General features: G+C 49.3%; 1 pseudogene; it reads left to right on the forward strand.

Moving 5' to 3' along the window:
* Positions 1–18,988: 18,988 nt before the first annotated feature.
* LOC121167270 lies at positions 18,989–22,385 on the forward strand (annotated as a pseudogene).
* The last annotated feature ends 1,235 nt before the right edge of the window (positions 22,386–23,620 follow it).

A 23,620-nucleotide genomic window follows, 5' to 3' on the forward strand; every position in this document is an offset into this window, starting at 1 on the left:
CGGCTATATGGAGGGTGTGGGACTTTTCTTAGAGATTCAGAAGCCACTGAGATCAAAGCCAGACAGCAGGTTGGTGAGAATTTGTAGGATTTGAATGCAGCTCTGTCTGATTGCAAACTAGATGACCCTGTTTTCTCCTCAAAGGAGGATGGCACAGTAGGCGCTCTCTCCAACAGGATTCCAACAGGATTCTCAGCAACAGCACCAGTGAGGCCAGGATCTGCATGTGCTCCCAGGGACATGGGGCGAGGCAGCCACAGAGTCCCTGCTGTGGCAAAGGCCCCTGTCTCCCTGTCAGTGGACGCTACAGCTTTGCTCTCCCCACTACCGACAGCAACCGCCCCCTGGGCTCATTTCTGCCTCACAACGCCTCTGTGAGCAAAGAGAGACCTTGGGGCATTTCACTTTTCCTGCTAGACACATTGAGGCTCAACACAGAACAGCAGTGTGAAGGAGAAACATGTTGGTGGCGCTGAGGCCTTCAGAGGACGGCCAAGGAGGTTGTACATGTTGGCCCCTGGAGTTGGGTCACAGCATGAGGCTCGGGCAGGTGCTGCATGGGGCTCTCCTTTGGGAGAGCAACTTGCCCACCAGAATCTACCGTCCCTTCCATCCAGGACACTTTCAAATTCTGTGGTGGCCAGGCTGGGCTCTGCATCAGGAGGACACTGGTAGCAGGTACACCTGGGGCTGCGCCGAGATGACCCTGGTACCAGGAGGAACAAGGAAGTGGGGAGGTGTTTCACAAACAATCTCAATCTGGGCTGCTCTGAACTCTGGGAGGGGACATCACCTTAATGGTGTGTAAGGAGTGGAGGGGGTGGGGCTTGGGTGGAGGGGATGGTGCCTGAAGGTGTTGTCTCAGCCTCTGTCTTCTGGGAAGAGAGCTGTGATGTGCCAGGTCACCAGGAGGAAGTGGACACAGCTGCCAGGTTCTCCTGATAGAGGGAAGCACGTGAGGGGGCATCCCCAGGACTTGACCAGGCAGAGGGTATCTGTGAGATAGGCAAGGGGTGGGGTCCCTGCAGGATGGGGTGGATGGGGTTAGATCCAGTTTGTCCTCTGATCCCAGCGGTGTTGTGTGAGCTTCGGTCATCCTAGGCTAACGCTCCGAATGCTAGTGGCACCTCCCTCTCCTGCTTGTTCCCTCCACAAAAGGGACCCCAGTGAGTTAGGTCCTTCCTGACAGACATGAAGAAAGCAAGGGCTACAGGAGGAAAATGGCTGCACCATAAGTTACACAAGAATCTTCTGCAGTGGCCACAACCACAACCCTGTTGAGACTACAGCTGGGTTCGTCAGTCCCATAGGATGCCCCCAAGCCATAGTCATCCACATTTTTGGCTGCAAGGTACCTGCTTAGTGGCCTCATGGGCCCAGGTCCTGGCTGGCAGCAGTCCAAAGGAGGCATGGCCTCTGGGCAAAGGTGGTGGTGGGCATGGCAGAGCAGCAGCTGGAGGTCACTCAATTGTGCACCTGTATCAAGCACGATGGATGGTGCATCCCATGGCGGTCCCTATACCAAGTGGCTCCCCACTCCTCTGGAACAAAAACTCTTCAAGGCAGCTGTCTTTTAATAGATAGCATTTGTAAGGAACAGGGGGACAGGGCCTAGGCCTGGGAGTGAGAGGACAGGCCAAGTGACTCACAAACAGGTGATTTTATTGTAGTCACAAGTATGTGCTAAGCTTCCTTTGCCTCGGCTGGGGAGATATATGTCTGATGTCCTGGCATGCCCAGTCCATGCCAGCATGGAAGGAAGCTTCAGCTCTTTTCTTTTTCTTTAAAGATTTATTTATTTTTATTAAAAAGGCAGAAATACAGAGAGAAGGAGAGACACAGAATGAGAGAGATTTTCCATCAGATGGAATGGCCACAACAGCAGGAGCCAGGAGTCAGGAGCTTCTTCTAGATCCCCACGTGGGTACAGGAACCCAGATATGTGGGCCATCCTCTGCTGCCTTCCCAGGCCACATGCAAAGAGCTGGATCAGAAGTGGAGCAGCTGGGACGTGAACTGGCATGCGTGGAAGATTGTGGACACTGAGGTGAGGTAAGTCATGCCAGCCTGGACCCAGGGGGGGAGGCGGGTACGTGAGTTCCAGGGATGGGGGATCTGACAGTCAGGTAGCTTGTGTGGTGGGGGCCAGGTTCCTGAGCCTCAGGGATGGGGGAACTTTTGGGGCTTGGGTTGCCTGGCCCAGATCCTGGGTCCTGCTTTCTAGGTGGGTGTCAGGTTCTTGAGCCCTGGGTGTGGGGGGGATCTGGCGGGACCCTGGTCACCTAGCCTGGGTCCTGGGGCCTGCCGGTGAGGTAGGTGTTGGGTTCATGAGTCCCAGGGGTGGGAGGTCTGGCAGGATTTGGGTCACCTGGCTAGGGTCCTTGGACTCGCCTGCAAGAACATGTCCTACTTAATGAAAAAGGCAGAGCAGTGGACACAGGCCCTGTTGTAAAAGGAGAATATGGCAGCACATTTGGTGCTGTAGCAGAAGAACAGAACAAACTGGACAACTACCCCAAACAAACGATGACAACAAAAAAATCTCAGTGAATGGAGCCAATGGACATTGGGAGGGTGACATCATCCTCGGATTGGTGAAATCGGCAGCATTTCAGAACTATCCAAACCACTTGGGCAGAACCCTCGGAATATGTACACATTGAGACTCTGGGTTGATATGAGGTGGTGGTTCCTCATCCCTGGGTACTGGGACGTGTGGAAAGTCATGAGTGGTTTCCCCCTTTGTCTCTCCCCTTATCCCAGGAACAACAACAAGAAATAGCAAATTTGGAAGCAATGACTTCACCCAATTTTCCCTAATTCTTGATCCTTCCCACCCTGATCAACCATGTAATCATTATAAAAAATATAATTAAAAAAGAAATATCATACTGTAACCCATGAATTGATACTGAAGATGCTAAATGTACTAAATAAAATGGAAAGCCACAGACTATCTACAAGGCAGCTTCCGTTATGTCCAAATATGCAGGAGGATGAGCAGCTGGTGCAACACTGAGACACTGCTGAGTGCCCACCACCTGTAACCGAATCCATGGTTGGAGTGTGGGGTCCGCTTCCAATCCAGCTTCCTGCTGATGGGCATGCAGGGGCCAGCAGGTGATGGCTCAGGTACATGGGTCTCTGCCACCCACAGGAGAAACCCAGAAAGGGTTCTGGGTTCCTTGCTTTGGCCTGGCCCAGCCCTGGCTGCTGTGGGCGTTTGGAGAGTGAACCAGCAGATGGAAGATTCTGTCTCTCCTTTCTCTGTTGCAACTCTACCTTTCAAAGAAATAAATCTTAAAGAGGGAAAATAACTTAACCACCAAACTTATATGTTGATGGGCCTCTGGAAGGTGATGCAGATCACAACAGGTCCTGGGATCTCATCTCAGCACAGTGGAAGTGCTTCTTTCCACTTTCTGCCTGGCCTGGGCCTGGGTGGCCAACTATGAGGACACAACCCTCAAGTGCAAGGAAGAGGCTAGCCTGACCAACGCTCATGGCTGCTGCAAGGGAAGTGAGGCTTGTCAAGGAGGAAAAAATCTTCACGTCATTAAACTTAACGGAGCTTACCTAATATAAACAAAACAAATCCAAAAACAGTGCATGAGCCGGGCAGCCCTGCAAGCCCGAGCAGGTTCCGAGAAGCCCGTCCAGCAGTGGGGCCTGGGAGCATTTAGGGCAAGGGGGAGAGAGCTGCTTATCTGTTCCAGCTTCATTGCTCCACGGGCTACAGGTCAGGAAGCAGCGCTGGAGCTCAGCCATTGATCTGCCGGTCACAGGTCACAGTGATGGACACACATTCCTTCCACAGAAAGCAGAGCTCTTTGAAAAGAAGTGACCATCACCCATCAGAGAGCATGAGAGAGTCCAGCCATGACTGGGAAGGGACACTGGAGGAGCCCTGGGCAGCCCTGAGAGAAGCCACTAGGCCCAGAGAGGCAGGACAGAGAAGAGAGGTCTCTGCTGCCCAGGGCTGAGGCACCTGCCTGCCTAGAAGTTACTCTGTCCTCTGTATTGTTGCACTGGGGGCTCCTCCAGGAGCCCCTGGCTTGGCCCCTGCTCATAAGACATCTGCAGGAAGGGGCATCCTGGCCTTGGTTCCAGGGGTCTGAGCTGGCGCTTGCCAGAACGGAGGCCTCAGCTCCAAGCTGGTATACTGTGAACTCCATATAGGAACTGAGAGAGTGTTTGGGAGCTTCTGTCACTGTCTGTTGGAGCTGTTGTATGTCTCCTGCATCTGACAGTGAACATTGGGTGTGAAAGAAACATCAAAAGATCAGGGGGGGAAGTCATAATGAAGAGTGTCTAAGCTTTTAATAATAGATTTGTTTATTTTATTTGAAAAAAGTTACAGAGAGAGAGAGAGATCTTCCATCTGCTGATTTTCTTCCCAGGTGGCCGCAGTAGCCAAGGGTGGACCAGGCAGAAATTAGGAGCCAGGAAATTCATTTGGAGCTCCCACATATGTACAGGGAACCAAGTACTCAGGCCAGATTCTACTGCTTTCCCAGGCAACTGGGTTGGATGTAGAACAGCTAGCCAGGACTCAAACCGGTGCCTACATGGGATGCCAGCACTATAGGTGATAGCTCAACTTGCTATGCCATAGCACTGACCCCTTAATAACAGACTTAGAAAAAAACTTAGGGCCCAGTATGGTAGCCTAGTGACTAAAGTCCTCGCTTTGCATGTTGCAGGATTCCATATCCTGGTTCATATCCCAGCTGCTCCACTTCCTGTCTAACTCCCTGTTTGTGGCTTGGGAAGGCAGTTAAGGATGGTTCAAAACCTTGGGACCCTATATCCACATGGGAGACTCGGAAGAAGCTCCTGGCTTCAGATCAGCTCAGCTCTAGCTGTTGCAGCCACTTGGGGAGTGAACCAGTGGACAGAAAATCTTTTTGTCTCTCCTCTCTGTAAATCTGACTTTCCAATAAAAATAAATAAATCTTACAAATTAAAAAAAAAAAAGCCTAAAGTGAGTGGAAAGGCAGGTCATGTTTCCAGATGACAAGTTATGATGGGATAAAGATAAAGTTAATCCTCCCTCTGCTAAGCTCTGTGATCAGAATAAGAAGGTCAGGGTTATTTTTGAAACTTCAAAACTGGATTATCAAGTTTGTGTGGAAAAATAACCATTAATGCTAAGACAAGTGATAAAGATTAATTCAATAAATACAACGAAAGCATTTGTATAAAACATCAAAATGGAAAACGAATGCTTTGAAGTGTAGTTCTAGCCCAAGAACTGGCAAATAGGCTAATACAACAGAATAACAACAAAGTTCATTAGAATGTTGAAAATTGCAAAACTCTAGCACTACATGAAACCCTACGTGAACCCCCAAGAAATAATACCTTTTATGTATTTAGTCAGTGTGTCTGTGGCGGGGGGCTGGGTTGTTTCACTTCATGGTATGATTCAAAATGCTTTTTTTTTTTGTCTTAAGGACTCATTAAAAAATATCCACTATAAACAAGAAAAAAATTTTTTTTTCAATCCGCAATGGAAAAAACAATTCAAGTAGGCTCCTTCAGAAACAGCTCTTTGAAAACCAAGATACTAAACCGGGAAAAACTGAGACATTTCACCAAGTTCTGGCCTAAGTGATCTTATTAACGAACACTTGAGAAGCCCGTGGGTCAAATTTGACTGCTTCCTAATTTGCTTTAAGATATACATACTTATAAAAGAAAAAAATATATGAATGTACTTATTTGAAAGGCAGAGTGGTAGGGAGAGAGAGAGATCTTCCATCTGCTGTTTCACTCCCAGAATTCCCACAACAGCCAGGCCAAAGCCAGGAGCCAGGCACTTTTTCTGGGTCTCCTGTGTGAGTAGCAAGAACCTAAGGACTTGAGCTATGTGCCAGGGTGCATTAGCAGGAAGCTGGATTCGGAGCAGTGTAGCTGGGATACAAATCAGACACTTGGCTATGGATGTTGCTATCTCAAGACGGATGGGAACTTAACCTGCCTCACCACAACACCAAGCTTGCTGCTTTATTTTATACACAGAGTTCTGCTGGAACACTGCCTGCTGCTGGGTGTCTCATTTGTGGTTGCTTTGCAGCTACAAAGGCAGAGCTAAGTACTTGTGACAGGGACCCATGGTGCTGCACAGAAAGCACTTGCCAAACTCTGCTCTTTGTAATTTCAATCACATAAATTAAAAGCTAGATGGAGGGCCCCACGTGGTAGCCTAGTGGCTAAAATCCTTGCCTTGCATGTGCCAAGATCCCATATGGGCACCGGTTCTAATCCTGGACGTCTCACTTCCCACCCAGCTCCCTGCTTGTGGCCTGGGAAAGCAGTTGAGCAATGGGAAAAGCCTTGGGACCCTGTACCCGCATGGGAGACCTGGGAGAGGCTCCTGGTTCCTGATCAGCTCGGCTCCAGCTGTTGTAGCTGCTTGGGGAGTGAATCAACGGACGGAAGATCTTCCTCTCTGTCTCTCCTCCTCTCTGTATATCTGCCTTTGCAATAAAAATAAATAAATCTTTTTTTAAAAAAAGTGAGAGGATATCTGCTTACACTATAATTTATGTTTGTGTAAATAAATATTCTAACCATTAAGTATGTATGACTACAAACACAAAATAGCTGCAATTACACCCTATAATTTGACAAATAAAAGACTAAGTAATCACTGTCATTTGCTGGCATTACAGCACAGCAGGTAAAGCCGTTGCCTGGGATGCCAGAATCCCATAGGAGTGCCAGTTGCAGTGTTATCTGCTCCACTCCTGATGCAACTCCCTGCTAATGACCTTGGAGGGCAGTGGATGACCAAGTCCTTGGGCCCCTAAACCCCCGTGGGAGATTCAGAGGAAACTTCCTGGCTCTAGCTCCAGATCAGCTCAGCTCTGGCCATTGAAGCCATTTGGGGAGTTACCAGTGGATAGAATCTCTATCTCTCTCCTTCTATTTGTGTAACTCTGCCTTTCAAATAAGGATAGATAAATCTTTAGGTAATTTTGGAGTTAGTAATTTAAATGTCTTCAGCCTTATGTTCTTAGTAATTGGTTTCTTTTTAAAGATTTATTTATTGGAAAGTCAGATATACAGAGAGGAGGAGAAATGGAGAGGAAGATCTTCCATCCAATGATTCACTCCCCAAGTGACCACAACGGCTGGTGCTGTGCTGATCCAAAACCAGGAGCCAGGAACTTCTTCCAGGTATCCCACACAGGTGCAGGGTCCCAAGGCTTTGGGCCGTCCTCCACTGCTTTCCCAGGCCACAAGCAGGGAGCTGGATGGGAAGTGGAGCTGCCAGGATTAGAACCGGCGCCCATATGGGGTCAAGGCGAGGACTTTAGCCACTAGGCCACGCCTGCTGCCGGGACCAGTAATTGGTTTTTAAATCATTGTAAGAACCTCTTTAGCTTTGCTAAGAAGCTACCTGAGGGTCTGCAGGTGTCCATGTAGCCACGTCCTCTTCATCGTTAGGGAACCAGTATCGATGTATGACTACTAACTCAACCTGGTGTTTTCTTTGTTCACTTCAGTTTTGCTTCCTTCAGGTGTCCTTCGTTGATGTCCCTTTTTCTGCTCTGAGACCTCAGCACTGACCTGTCCTGTTCCCCAGCCTCCTCTTGGCTGTGACAGTTTCTCAGACCTCCCTTGTTTCTGGTGACCTTGACAGACTGGGGGACACTGGCTGGGAATGCTGCCCGGGTTTGCTCACTCCACTGGGGACCTGGCATTTGCTTCGGCTGACAGCAGTTGTGGGTTGTGGCCAAGCTTGGTGGCAGGCCGTCTACATGACCTGGCTGGCTCCCTGCTGCACGCATGCTCTGTTTTCCTCCTGGGTCTGTGTACTCCTCTGTGCAGGTCACACTGAGGGGCGGGGGACTATGCATCCCTTGCCAGGAGGCAAGTGTCATACAAAAACTGATTGGGAGGGCCAGGCACGGTCCTGCTTGTGGCCTGGGAAGCAGTCAAATACGGCCCAAAGCCTTGGGACCCTATACCCGAGTGGGAGACCCGGAAGAAGCTCCTGGTCCTGGCTTTGGATTGGCTCAGCTCCAGCTGTTGAGGCCTCTTAGGGAATGAATCATCGGATGGAAGAGTCTCCTGTCTGTATATCTGACTTTGCAACTAAAAAAATAAACAAGTTTTTCTTTAAAAAACAAAACAAACAAAAACAAAACAAAACTGGGTTTTGGCTTGCTGGATTTGCCTTCCCTCCTTCATGTTTTGTATTTATGTAATCAGTTATGTAAATCAGGATAAATCCTGCATTTTATCATACATTTTAGATTGTAATACACTAATATCTTTTCAAAAAATTTTATTTATTTTTATTGGAAATTCAAATTTGCACAGAGAAAGAGAGACAGAGAGAAGGATCTTCCATCTGCTGGTTCATTCCCAAAGTGGCTGCAACAGCTGGAGCTGAGCTGATCTGAAGCCAGGAGCCAGGAGATTCTTCCAGGTCTCCCTTGTGGGTGCAGGGTCCCAAGACTTTGGGCCATCCTTGACTGCTTTCCTAAGCCACTAGCAGGGAGCTGGATGGGAAGTAGAGCATCTGGGACATGATCCGATGTCCATATGGGATCCTGGTGCATACAAGGTGAGGACTTTAGCTATTAGGCTACTGCACGTGGCCCATACTACTATGTTGTTGCAAAACTGTCCCATCTTCGGATAGTGGGAATTCTTTCAGTTCCTTTGACAGAAATCGGGGGGTGGGGGGACATTTTCTTGTTCTCTGCATTGCTACAAGATACTCCAACCCGTCCCAGCCTTATAACTAGCCATTTCTCCAAACAGCCTTAATCCCAGCGGCCTCACTTCCGATCCAGCTCTCTACCTGTGGCCTGGGAAAGCAGTGGAGGACGGCCCAAAGCCTTGGGACCCTGCACCTGTGTGGGAGACCTGGATGAAGCTCTAGGCTCCTGGCTTTGGATCAGAACAACTCCAGTCACTGCGGCCTCTTGGGGAGTGAATCATTGGACAGAAGATCTTCCTCTCTGTCTCTCTTCTTCTCTGTATATCTGACTTTGCAGTAAAAATAAGTAAGTCTTTGAAAAATAAAAAAAGATTATGCAGGGACAAGTCCTAGGCTCCATGGTGAAGACACCCAGTTCTGGCCCCATTGCTGATCCAGCTTCCTGCTAATGCACAACCTGGGAGGCTGCAAGAGATGACTCAGTGGTTGGCTGGCTACCATTCATGCGGGAGATTGGACTGAGGCCCCAGTTTCTGGCTTCAGTCTATGATAACTCCATCTGTTGCAGGCATTCGGAAACCTACTAATAAATGGAAAATCTCTATGTGTCTCTCGATCTTTCATCTCTTTGTCTTGCAACTGAAAATAAGTGCTTTTAAAAAAAATAATTATATTTCCAAGAGCTTTTGGAAGTGTTGTCCTACATGTGGATTAACTCATACATATGCTCATGAATCTATAAATTATTTGCATGGAGTCATCACTTCACACATTAAGCTAAACAAGAGTTCATACTGCTCATATCTATAAAGCTACTGCTTTGCCACATGGTTCAGCCCAGCCTACTCTGCTTGCTTGCCTGTAGCCTTCCATTCCAACAGTGGCTGACCCACTCTCCAGGGACTTAGCTGTCAACTGTTAAAACCTTGTACCGGTTAGCAGAGCTGTTAGCCTCATCCCCAATGGGAAATGACCTTAACAGCAGCAGTACAACAGCAAGTACAATTTCTTTGCCTCCATTTTTTCAATAAAGATCCTATTTTACTTGAAAGGCAAAGTTACAGAGTGGGAAAGAGAGACAGACTCTTTTGTGTGTGCCTGCAGGCAGTGAGCAATGCTGTTTAGCTCAGGCCAGGTCCCCAACAGGGCAGGTGCCTTGGCCCGACACAGATATGTCTTCTAGTTTCCCTCTTCTTCTTCTTTTTTAAGACTTTATTTTATTTTTATTGCAAAGTCAGACATACAGAGAGGAGGAGAGACAGAGAGGAAGACCTTCCGTCTGATGATTCACTCTCTCTAAGTGATCGCAATGGCTGGAGCTGAGCCGATCCGAAGCCAGGAACCTAGAGCTCTTCCGAGTCTCCCATGCGAGTGCAGGGTCCCAAGACTTTGGGCTGTCCTTGACTGCTTTCCCAGGCCACAAGCAGGGAGCCGGATGGGAACCGGGGCTGCCAGGGTACAAACTGGAGCCCATATGGGATCCCGGCACTTTCAAAGCGAGAACTTTAACTACTGCGCTGTCACACCAGCTCCCCAATATATATTTTTTAAAAATTTAAAAAACAGAATAGACAACTATGCTGGCACACTGGTATAGTTAACACAAATTTGACATTAACCAGGTGCAGAATACCTGCCAATATTGGCTGCTTTTTTCCCAGCAGTGTAACACTTGCCTAGCTACAATGCAATCTAGATAGTTGCCTACAGCTGGGAAGATTATGTTAACAGAACACCTTTGGGCGCCATCCAAAAATATCAACTCAGAAATGGAAGCCTGCTATGGATATGCTGAGTTTCAAGTTATGCCCACAGTTGCCTTGGCATAGCCAGGCCAAGTGACTTCCCTGGGCCCAGCGCAATGGCTGGATTGGACAATCCTCTGCTTTGCATGCACGAGGATCCCATATATGTGCCTGTTCAAGTCCTGGTTGCTCCAATTCCCAGCCAGCTCCCTGCTTGTGGCCTGGGAGAGCAGTGGAAGACAGCCCAAAGCCTTGGGATCCTGTATCCACTTGGGAGACCCAGAAGAGGCTCCTGGCTTCTGGCTGCAGATCGCTCGGCTCAGTTGCTCAGCTCTGGCCGTCGCAGCCACTTGTGGAGTGAGCCAGCAAAGATTTTTGTCTCTGTCTTTCCTTCTCTTTGAAACTCTGCCTTTCCCACAAAAATTTTTTTGTTTGGTTTTGTTTTTCCCATAAATTTTTTTTAATTGTTTAAATATGAAAATAAGAAAAATAAAAATCCCAAACTTCCCAGGCCTTACTGCCCTCAGGCCGGAAGCTGTGCAGTCTGGACCAGGTCTCCTTTGTTAGCTTTTTGTGTTGCTATAAACCGGTCAGTGAGGGGCGCTTCCATCTCGGCTTCTCCCTCACTCATCCCATGAAAATAGTCAATCTGCTGTGCAAGAATGACCACCGGGCTTGCCTTGGCTCTCCCCAGCTCTCTTCCTGGGGAGCCAGGCGGGGTGGGGAAGGGGGTGCCAGGGCACAGATCTTATGCTGCCAGCAGGACTCCTGAATGGAGTGGACAGCGGGGAGCAGGGGCCACTCTGTTGGCTCTGTGGGTAAGCAGCTCATTTTGGGGTAGTGGTTAGAGTGACCTGCCCCCCCATCACTCTATCCACCTTAGAACTCTGAGTTCTGCCTGTCTCCTGGGGGACAGAGTTTTCCATTCTCATCTGGGCTTATCAGTCCCCACAGGACACATATCGTCTGGGATCCCAGCCCTCATCTTACATTCCACACTGCAGCCCCCTGGACACACCAGCCTCTGACCCTTCTCATTGACAAACCAGCTCACATCCCAGTACGCACCACCAGGTCTGTTTTCCCTCTGAAGTTCTTGGTCTCTTCCAGAGAACTGAACTCTGTCCAGACTGGCCTGGAGCCCCCAGGAATGCCCTGCTCCTTAAAACACGTAGTGGCATGCTCTCTTGGGGGGTGGGAATGACATGGTTACCCTTTGCTCCTTGTCCAAGTCTGCACACACAAACATCATAATGTCACCTGCACAGAGAGGCTGCCCTTGATGCCAAATCACTTCCTGCCCTCGCCACTGCACCACATTTCATTTTTGGCATCTGTAGCTCACCAAAATCTTACAGGCATATTTGTGTGCTTCATATCCATTTCCTTTCTCTAAAATACAGCTCCCCAAGAGTGGCATCTGGGACCCCACTGTTGACCTCTACACTCCAGCCCTAGGACTGGGCTGGCACATAGAAGGGACTCAGTAGCTGTGTGGCAAGTGACTCACATACATCTAGTGTAAAACAAAACACAGTATTTTCCAATTACTTAACAACTTTGAAAAAGAGCAGTCTTTTGCATAAATATTTATTTATTTGAAAAGCAGAGTTAGAAAGAGAAGAAAGATCTTTCATTTGCCAGTCCACCCCGCACCCAAATGGCCACAATGGCGTAGCTGAGCCTGTCCGGGAGCCTCTTCCAGATTCCCCATGTTGAGACAGGGCCCAAGCACAAGCGCCATCCTCTGCTCTAGTCCCAGGTGCAACAGCTGGGACTAGATGGTGTCCAGATGGGATACCAGTGCAGTGCTTAACTTGCAATGCCACAGCACCAACCCTGATTTTTTTTTTTTTTAATTCACAAATCTGAAGAGCCTCTGCTGACGTCACAGGCCTCCATCCCATGGATGCCCGCCTGGCCTTGACTTCCTCCTCCATCAGTAAACCTCATCTTTTGACCTCCAGCCCTGCGTTCTCCTGATTCTTCGATCACTTCTGACCAGCCCTTTGTCGATTTCCTGTTTCCTCCTCCCCCTCCCAACTGTGGAACGTTCCCTTGCTTGTTCCCTCTGCATTTAACATGTACTCCTGCCAACAGCTGCCTGGCCTGTGCCACAGCTCACCCAGCCACACCTTGGCCCCTAGGTCCCCGAGGACCTGCAGCCTGGAAGGACCTGCTTACATTGCTTCTGGTCCCTTAGAGTCCCAGCCAGAAGTCTTCCTGCTCCCAACACTGGATTCTGGAATGACAGCAAGTGCACTGGGTTGGAACCTCAGCATCTTTGTGCAATTGTATCCCATGTAGCCACTGAAGAGAGTGAGACAGTGCCACACATACTGACGGGGAACATGGCCACTTTAAGTTTAAAAAAATAGCAAGTGCATAACTGCACAGGGCAGGGCTGTTCTTTCTAGCAGAAATAAAGTATAAACCATGCGTGTAACTTTAAATGCCCTATCAACCACGGTAAAACTAAAATCTAAAAGATACAGGTGGAATTAAATTGGTTTTGCTAAGTTTATTTAACCCAATACATTTAACACATTTCATTTTTGACATATCAGTCCAAAAAACTGAGTAAGATATTTCACATCTTTTCTCGTCCAAAGCTTTAAACTGCAGGAGTGTTTTGTACTTACTGTACATATATCTTAAGATTTATTTAGTTGAAAGGTAGAGTTAGAGAGGGAGGTGGAGAGAAACAATGAGAAATTTTCCATCTGCGAGTTCACACCCCAGAAGATCGCCAGGGCCAGGCCAAGATGAAGCCTGGAGCCTGGGATTCCATCAGGGTCTCCAACAAGGATGGCAGAGATCCCAGCACCTGGCTCATCTTCTGTTGCTTTCTCAGGAGCATTAGCAGGGACTTGGATCAGAAATGGAGCAAACAGGACTCTTACCAGTGCCACACGGGTTGCTGGTGGCACAGGTGGTGATGTGACTGCACCACAATGCCGGTCTTCTTACTGCACAAATTTCAAGTGTCAACAGCCACTCGTGGCTCCCAGCCATCACACTGCAGGGGCCCCTGGGATGGCTGCAAATAGGAGGCCCGTGGCCAGAAAGGACTGCGGAGTACGCAACCAGGAACACTTGTTCCATAGGCTCTGCTGCCTTTCCCCACTGGATGCTCCCTGGGGAGAGGGGGGACATTGGTGGCGCACCCCAAGCCCAGGAACCCTCCTGAAGAACACACCCTGCCCTTCACCCTGTTCTGACTTCTCAAAGGACCACCCGCCTGTTTTTCCAAATGATTGCTTGATTGATAATCATTATTTTGAAAGGGTAGGTTCTGTGCCTAACCTTGTAGTAGAAACTGACAACATGCAAGCCAGATACTATTTGGGGCAGTGGTGGCAGGGTGTGTGTGTGCACGCGCATGTGAGCAGAAACTGGGCCAAACTCTAAAACGGAAACCGAGACCCAAGGGGGTATAGTTGAGAACCTGAGCAGCCATCCGTCAGTCCTACAGTGCAGGTGGCCAGAGACGCAGATGTGAAGTCCTGGAAGGGGGAGGAGCAAGGGTCAGGAGGGGAGTGGGCTGAGCGAGAGGGTGCAGGGGGGCTGGGGACGCGCTTGTCATTGACCGGAAGCTTCGTGGGGGTGGAAGCAAGGTTATGTGATGCCCGTGGGACCAGGGAACAGGCTCAGAGCAAGCCCTCATAGAACCATTGTGACAGGCAGACACTTGGATGTAGAACTCAAGGACAGGTGCCACACATAGCATAATGAAAATGGGGTTGCTTCCCAGGGGACAAGACACAGCCTCTAGGCCAGAGTGGCAGATATAGGGGAGGAGGTAGAGGGTGGCCATTCGGTGCAGGAGTTGGGACACTAGGATGCCCAGAGTGGCTTGGGTTTGAGCCAGTTCCACTCCTGCCAGCATGCATCCTGGGAGGCAGGTAGCAGGAGACAATACAAACAAGCTAGAGACAGCACTCACTAACCCAGCCTTCCAGAGCCGCCTGTGTATGCACAAGGAGCATCCACTCCTCGCCTTCGGCCTCCTAAAGCTGCCTGCAGCCTACACCTTGCCAGATTGGTCACTCCCAGATATTTCTGCTACTGATCCCCCACCAACGGGGACTCACTCCACCAAATTCTCCACTGTAGGTAAACAGAGGAGCAGGAGGAAATGCAGACATGCTTAGCATAATGCGGTATTCCCCCCACCCCTTAGGCAGTGTGGCTGTCAGGGACACCAGAAAGGAAGGCAGCTGCATGTGTGGTGGCTCCTTTCAGAGCCTGCCCCTCTTCCCACTGCCCCAGGAGTCTCCCCAGCTCTCGGAATGGGGCAACTGGGACACAGCCAAGTCCCATGGGTTAGGGTGAGAGAAGTGGGAGAGCCTGAAGCCCCCACAGGGAGAAGGGAGGGCAGGGAGTGGAGCGTTTGAGCAGAGGGACCCTCTTTCCCTGGCCCCCAACCGTGAGGTAGCGTGGGCCTCTGCAGTGGACCCTTGGGTGTCCACAACTATGTCATCTATCCACTGTTCCACACAAGACAGCTGTAGCTAGGAACGCCTCTGCACTTTTCAGCACCCCAGTGCCTCGAGGTCGACACTGTCCCTGCAGCAGGGAACCCACACGGGGGAAACCCCAGGCCTCATAAGCACTGGGCTGGCAGCCCTGAGAACATGCAGTGGATGTGGTTCAAGGCCCACCAGCAGGGACTCGAGGCCCCTAGCCATGAGCATCTAAGGCCTCCCGGGTGTGCCCAGGCAGGCCCAGCATTCTGGTGCTGCCTTCCCTCAGGCTTTGCAAGGGGAAGCCTCTCCCCTAAAAAAAGCATTGAGGCATTGGCCCGCCCCCTGGGAGCCCGGGACTGCGTGGCTCTGCTCCCCTCATATCCACTACTACCACCCCACAGGAGTTGGCCCCACGGAGCCCACCTCTGCCAGGTTTGGTTTGCAGAGACCTTCACCTGCCTCCCACCTCGGCTCTTATCTCCCCGACTCTTGACTCCTCTTCCCACACCTGCCACACAGAGCTATCCTTCAAAGCCTTGCTCAATGTCAAGTTAACACAAAGTCAAGTGCATTGTGCCCAAGCCTGGCTGCTCATTAAAACAGCGTGGAAGGGTGTGGGTGTTTTTGTTTCACTGATAAACTTTACAAAACATTTACTGTTGAAAAAAATAGAGAATATTGAAGAGGAAGGAATATTTTCTGACTCATTTCATTGAGACCACGAATGCCAAAACCAAAGGAATCAGAAGAAAACCACAGACCAATGTGCATTACAAATATAAATATCCTTAAACGTGTAGCAAAGGGAATGAAATTCTGAAATTCTGTGAAAAGGACAACACAGCGTGACCAATCCGGCATATCTTGGAAATGCAAGGCTGGATTGCTAGTGAAATATTATTTTTGAAAATCGACTTCAAAAGTCATTTCAACAAATTAAACAGGAAAAATGTTAGCTACCTTTTAGACATGATAATTGTCTATGTATAATATTATAAAAATCTCATCACACTGCTAGACCTAATAAGCCAATGAACGTTACAGAAAACTTGGTCAAAATGAGCTGCTTCTATACAGGATGAGTGAGTAGTCATACACTGACTTCTTTTTTTTTTTTTTACGATTTATTTTATTTTTATTGGAAAGGCGGATATACAGAGAGGAGAGACAGAGAGAAAGATCTTCCGTCTGATGATTCACCCCCTAGGCGGCCGCAACGGCTGGAGCTGAGCCCATCCGAAGCCAGGAGCCTCTTCCGGGTCTCCCACGCGGGTGCAGGGTCCCAAAGCTTTGGGCCATCCTTGACTGCCTTCCCGGGCCACAGGCAGGGAGCTGGAAGGGAAGCAGGGCTGCCGGGATCAGAACCGGTGCCCATATGGGATCCCGGGCGTGCAAGGCGAGGACCTTTAACCACTGCGCCACCGCGCCGGGCCCCCCACACACTGAATTCTAAAAAGCAAGACTATTTACAATAACAGCATGTGAATTAAGGCTACACATGATAAAATGAATGCAAAGCTGTACACTTAGCACTATAAAACTTACTGAAAGAACTAAAAGATTAAAAGTGAAGACAAAATAGTTTCATGGCTTGGAAAAGAAAATGGGTCAAGTGTCCTCAAAACTAATCTATAAGCTCAGTGCAGTTACAATGAAAAAAAAACCTGTGAGGCGTTTGGCTGTGTGTGTGTGTGTGTGTGTGTGTGTGTGTGTGTGCGTGGACACTGATAAACTGACTCAAATCTATATGGAAATGCAAAGGACCTAGCACAGCAAAAACAGATTTGATAATAAAGAATAACTTCGGAGAATTACAAAAATACTGGAGAGAATCATAAATAAGAAGTAGTGATGATAGATGCAAATATAGATATATTCCTGTATTATAGAAACAAAGTTGTTGTAAGACTAGGTATGGGGCCTGATGCAGAGGCCTAGCGGCTAAAGTCCTTGCATGCACTGGGATCACATATGGGTGCTGGTTCTAATCCCGGCAGCTCCACTTCCCATCCAACTCCCTGCTTGTGGCCTGGGAAAGCAGTCGAGGACGGCCCAAAGCCTTGGGACCCTGCACCCACGTGGGAGACCCGGAAGAAGTTCCTGGCTTCAGATTAGCTCAGCTGCAGCTGTTGTGGCCACTTGGGGAGTGAACCAGCAGCTGTAAGATCCTTTTCTGTGTCTCTCCTCCTCTCTGTCTCTCCTTCTCTCTGTAAATCTGCAAATTTGTAGATCTCCTCTCTGTAAATCTGACTTTCCAATAAAAAAATAAATATTGAAAAAAGAATAGGTATGGTGTGTGCGGTGTCTAAAAGGGAAGGAGACCAATGGATATATATGAATTTATGTGACTGTATATAGTAAGTAGAAAATTTTCCCTAAATATATCTTTAAATTTGTAATTATCTTTTAGCAGAATCAATATAATCCATAGATACAGTCTTTTTTTTAAGTTTATTTTATTTATTTGAAAGATAGAATTATAGGGGCAGGCAGAGAGTGAGAAAGAGAGCGATCTTCCTCCCACTGGTTCACTCCCCAAATGGCCACACGGTCAGAGCTGGGCCAGACCAAAGGACCTTCTCCAGCATTCCCACCCATGTGCAAGAACCCAGGACCCTGAACTCTCTTTTGTGGCTTTTCCAGGTGCATTATCAGGAAGGTGGATTGGAAGTGGAGGAATCAGGATTCGAACCGGAACCAACAAGGGCACTGCAACCTGCAGTTGAACCTGTTAGGCCACAATACTGACACTAGTAGTTACAATTCTACGAATATAATAATAACACTCTCTTCCTCCCTCCATCCTTCGCTCTACACGGAGAGGGGTTTTTTGTTTGTTTTAATAAAATGTTTGCCCCAGACTAATTAAATCAGAACCTGGGAGGTCCAGGTGTGAGAGCTGTTTGAACCTCCAAAGGTGGTTCCAGGCAGCAGGCGCCAGGGTTGGGAACTACTGGGACCAGGGAAAGCAGCCCAGGTCCACTCAGCTGAGCCCGATCTCGACTGCTAAGCCTGCCTTAGGAAGTCACCATCAATTCTCCCAACCTCAGCTTCCCATCTTTCAAATGGGCCTATTGCAGTGCCTCTTCAGCATCGTTCAAAGATGCAGCAATGACCTCAGCCTGCGGTGGGTGGTGCGAGCTGACTGAGGTCCATTGCAGAGCAGATCTCGGCTCACGGTCCTGGGGTCACTGGGCATCACACCTGGGGGTGGCACTGAAGGTGTGGGTATGGATGGGTGCTGAGGCATTAGACCCATCCTCTGTGCCCTAGGGGCTCACACAGCAAAGGGACTCTGTGTCTCGGGATTTAATAGTATTTATGTGTATATGTATTTGAAAGACAACAAGGCAGAATTTTCTATGAACTTCTCATATGTCCACAACAGCTAGGGCTTGGCCAGATGCCAGGAGCTCAATTCCAGCCTCGTGCGTGGGACATGTCCCCTCCCACGTCTCCAGGCCTGGGTCTGCTGGCCTCACTGTGGGTCTCTGGGGGGGGGGGGTGGACAGTCACTTGGGGGTGCCTCTTGAGAAAGGGTGGCCTGGGGCTCTGGTTCTGTCTGCTAACCCAGGCTCTGAGGGCACAGGACAGTTAAGTCAGGGGCTTCCAAGGGAGGCCCCGAGTTGCCATAGTTGCCCTGAGTTCAACAGGGTGTTGTGTTCTAGACAGTTTAGCCTTTCCTGTTAGTAACAAAACCGGCTATCGGTTCTTGACCAGGAGCTTCCAAGAGACCACAGACACCTGTCAGCAGCACACCAGGGCAAACGTGGGTTGCAACGACAGGAAGGAGGTGCCACTTGGGCCCAAAGCTTGCTGTGTAACCTTGGACAGGTTGCTTCACATCTCCTAATCTGATTTTCTGAGATAAAGAGGCCCTGAGAGCACTCACTTTTGAAGTCTGCCATTTGCTCCTCTTAGCAAGGGCGGTGCTGACCTCTAGCGGACAAGGTAGGAACTTCTGGGATCTTGGCGGGAGGCAGCTGACCCAAGGACCTCCTGCAAACCCACTGAGCGGTAAGGCCCAAGAGCCAGCCTCCTGCACAATTTCAAGATGCCTGGAATTTTCCAGCAATTCAGCTAGTGTGTACATCATGGGCATTTCGGCCTGCCTTGTTGGGCTCTTCCCCAAAGGCTTGCTCACAGATTTGGAAAATGTCATTACGGACAGCATTGCTGAGCTCCGGCGGCCAGGGGACTGTCAGCCCCTGGGGTGGAGCATCTGCCACCTGGGACAGCTCCTTGCCCTTTGGTTTGTACTTGGGTCCCCAGAGACCTTGTCAAGTGTGGCTTCTCACCCAGGAGGTGTGAGGTTCAGGCACAGTGGCCCCCTACCCAGTGGCCTGGAGAGCAGGCGACGCTCAGGACAGGACATGGTGCTGGATGGAGCGCCCCAGAAGGGGTGGACGAGAGAGAGGCCTGCTCTTAGACACACCGTGAGCTGATGATGTGAGCGTGGGCAGAGGCAGGTGAAGCGCTGTGACAGTCTTCTGTTTAAGGGTTCACCCTCCAGATGGCCTCCATGGCTGGGGCTGTGCCAGGCCAAAGCCCAGAGTCTGGAGCTTCTTCCAGGTGTCCCACATGGGTGCAGCAGTCCAGGGACTTGAGCCGTCCTCCACTGCTTGACAGGCACAATAGCAGGGAGTTGCATTGAAACTAAAGCAGCCAAGAATCCAACAGGTGCCTATATGGGAATGCCAACATCACAGGCTGTTGCTTTGCTTACTATGCCACAGCACCCGCTGTTCTGAGATGTCTCCGATTGAAGCAGTGAGGCATGCCAGTGACAAGTCACTGGATAAGCATGGCAGTGCCACTAGGCATACAGGTTCAGTTCTGGCCTCAGCTGTGAGCTGTGCAGCTGGAGAAGGAGTGTTCAGTGCTGGCTGGAAGGATTTGTTACACACCAATATCCACTCCAGGCAGTACTCTGGTTTTGACAATTGGGGTGGGAGTGTTGTGGCACAGCACGCTAAGCCATAGCCTGCAATGCGGGAATCCCATATCAGAGTTACCTATGTCCCAGTTGCTCCACTTCTGATCCGGTTTCCTGCTATTCCAGTTGGAAAGGTACTAAATGTTGGCACCCAGGTGGGAGACCTGCGTGCAGTTCTCAGGCCCTAGTTTTGGCTCGACATGGCCCTATCCTGGCTATTACGGTATTATGACCATTTGGGGAGTGAATGAGCAGCTGGAAGGTCTCTCTTTCTCTCCTTCCCTGTCACTCTTTTAAATAAACAAAACTTTTTAAAAAGTGGGCAAGGCATGGTAGCCTAGTGGCTAAAGTCCTCACCTTGCATGCGCCAGGATGCCATATAGGTGCCAGTTTTTTAAATTATAATTTTACTTCTTTTTAAATTATTATCATCATTCTATGATACAGTTCCATAGGCTCTGGGATTTCCCTTACCTCCTCCTCAAATCCCCTCCACCCACCGAATTCGCCTATTTATTACTCATAGATCTTCATAAGCAGTCACATGTTCACGCTGCGGGCATGGACAATGGCAGTGTCCAGTATCCTATCGTCAAGATACAGCTAACAGTTTTATTAGTAGCACATCATTTTTAAAAAGATTTACTTATTTTTATTGGAAAGGCAGATATAGAGAGAGGAGGAGAGACAGAGAGGAAGATCCTCGTCTGATGATTCACTCCCCAAGCAGCCGCAACGGCTGGAGCTGAGCCGATCCAAAGCCAGCAGCCTCTCCAGGTCTCCCACGCGGGTGCAGGGTCCCAAGGCTTTGGGCCGTCCTCCACTGCTGTCCCGGGCCACAGGCAGGGAGCTGGAAGGGAAGCAGGGCCGCCAGATTTAGAACCAGCACCCATATGGGATCCTGGTGAGTTCAAGGCAAGGACTTTAACCACTACGCTATCGGGCCGGGCCCAAAAATAACAACAACAAAAAAACATTTTAAGGTGTGTGCAGATTGTTATATAATTTCAGTCTAGGAGAATTATTTCAAAATGTTTTGGCACAGGAAGAGAGCACTGAGTTTGATAGACTGAGAACTCTGAACATTTTACAAAGTGGAGACTTGTTCACCAAACTCCTCAAATGCCACACCTTGCACCAGGCACTGTCCGAGGCACCTGGCAGATACATCGATGACTAAATCCACTCCCCCACCCGCGGTGGAGGTAACGTCCCAGCAGGCGGCAGGGTCCCAGAGTGTGACCACAGCTGTCTGCTCAGACTTGCCCCCTGTCCCCTCCACACGGCTTGCATGCACCCCAGGCCAACGGGGATCTCACAGCAAATACTGCCCCCCAGCGGAGGACAGGAGGGACCTCCTTCCTGCTGAGGGAACTGGGGCTCCTGCTGTACAAAGGTGGTCCTTTTTCTCTATGCATTTCTCTTCGTTTGGCTCCAGAGCCAGTAGCAGCCAAGGGGAAAGATGTGTTCCACAAAACAGGGAAGGGCAGGTGGAGCAGGGGCACCGGTGGGTCAAAGAGATTGAAGAGGAGAGGGTGGCCCGTGACCTCAATCTTACGAAGTGTTGCATAAACTCCTATACTCATCCGTGACCTGCACATGCGCGAATCCCACCCTCACCCGCACACCAAAGGTTGTGATAACCCACCCAGGGAAAGACTACTACTGCCTGGCTCTCAAGCTGGCCACCAGGCGGCACACGCATGGGAGAGACCCAAATAGACCTATACTCCAAAAAGGTCTGTAGAGTTTCAGTGCTTGTTCCCTTGTTCGCACCTTCTTCACCCGAGTCCCGCAGCCAGGCGGGCTTGGAGCCGTGTTTGCAACCAGTGTGACAATGATGTCAGTGTCCGGAGCCCTCAGGGCAAGACTCATCAAACTGAATATGCAATGGAAGCTGTTAAACAAGGTTCAGCCACAGTTGGTCCGAAATCAAACAGCCATGCAGTGTTGGTTGCACTGAAGAGGGCACAGAGCTTGCAGCTCATCACAAAAGAATTCTGCGTGTTGACAACCACGTTGGTATCTCAACTGGGGGACTTACTGCTGATGCTCGACTGTTACGTAATTTTATGCGCCAGGAATGTCTGGATTCCAGATTTGTTATTTGGAGACCCTAAGGCACAGGGCTGCGTATTGCTGGATATGATGATACGGGACCGCATGTTTTCCAGACCTGTCCATCTGCTAACTACTTTGACTGCAGAGTTATGTCCACCGGAGCCCATTCTCAGTCAGCTCGCACTTACTTGGAAAGACATAAGTCTGAGTTTATGGAATGCAATTTAAATGAACTGGTTATATATGGCCTGCACACATTGAGAGAGACACTCCCTGCAGAGCAGGACCTAACTACAAAGAAAGTTTCCATCGGAAATGTTGGCAAAGACTTGGAGTTCACAATTGATGATGATGATGTGTCTCCATTCCCGGAAGGTCTTGAAGAAAGACCACAGAGAAAGGCACAGCCTGCTCAGCCTGATGAACCTGCAGAAAAGGCTGATGAGCCAATGGGACACTGGGTGAAAAGGCAGTTTGTGTTGTCAGATCTCTAAGGAAACGTGAACGGGAGCTGACGACAGCAATCTATACTCTGAACAGAAAGATGAAAGTGGTAGGATGCTACGTTTTAGAATCAACCCACGTGTGAGTTTTTTCCAAACAACCTCAAGGAAGCCATAACGGGTGCATTTTTGTTTAAGAGGGTCTATATAATCATTTTGTAGACAGGGTAGATTCCTATACTAATGTGCATTTACAGTCCCAAAGACAACTGTGAAATAAAACTATTTCACCTCCCCCTTAAAAGCATCTGTAAAGACGTAAACAAAGGATTATTTTGATGCTGATTTCTTAAGTACATGCACAAATTTTTCAAAGATTTATTTATTTTTATTGGAAAGGCAGATTTGCAGACAGAAAGAGACAGATTTTCCATCAACCTGGGCCATCTTCCAAATGACCATAATGACCAGCGCAATTCAAAGCCAGGAGCCTGGAGCTTCTTCTGGGTCTCCCATGTGGGTGCAGGTCCCAAGGCTTTGGGCAGTCCTTGACTGCTTTTCCAGATTACAGGCAGGGAGCTGGATGGGAAGTGGAGCAGCTAGGACATGAACCAGCACCCATATGGGATCCCAGTGAATGCAAGGCAAGGACTTTAACCACTAAGCTACTGCACTGGGCCCCCCAATCATTTTTGTTAACATAATATACATTTCCCACCTACTTTCTGAAGATTCATTTTAGCAATGCCAAGGTGGAAACTAAACTGACTTTGAAACCACCGCCTGAACCTGAGACACTGACCTGCTAAGACAAACCTAAACATTTCCATGAAACTTTCTGTACCTAAGACCAGAGCCTGGATCGGGAGCAAGACAGCCATGCACTGCGAGCAAAGAACAAACTCTGTCCAAGTGAATAAGGCCATCTCCGCAGAGGAACCAAATATGAAAAACAAACTAATGGAGATAGTAGAACTGGGAAAAAAAATAAGCAAAATAAAAAACCTCCCCAGATGGGCACAGGATCAGAATAGGCTACAAAGAGCCCTGCAAGCTCCTGCAAGGGCACAAACTCCAGAATGAGACCTGGGTCTCAGAAGCCCTGATGCTGTGATGCCGGGCCCACACATGCCCACTCTGCCCAGGTCTGGCTAACTCAGCCCTGCTGCCACCTCTGTGCATTTTCTAACGGCTCTGCTAGGGAGCGCCTCGATCCAGGTGTAAGCCGCAGGAAGGGGAGACAGTCTTTCTCCTTTTCTCTTCCTAGGACTCTGCACACTGCAAAA

The sequence above is a fragment of the Ochotona curzoniae genome, unplaced genomic scaffold (genome assembly GCF_017591425.1).
Source record: "Ochotona curzoniae isolate NIBS_2020 unplaced genomic scaffold, NIBS_Ocur_1.0 patch356, whole genome shotgun sequence".
Classification (NCBI taxonomy): domain Eukaryota; kingdom Metazoa; phylum Chordata; class Mammalia; order Lagomorpha; family Ochotonidae; genus Ochotona; species Ochotona curzoniae.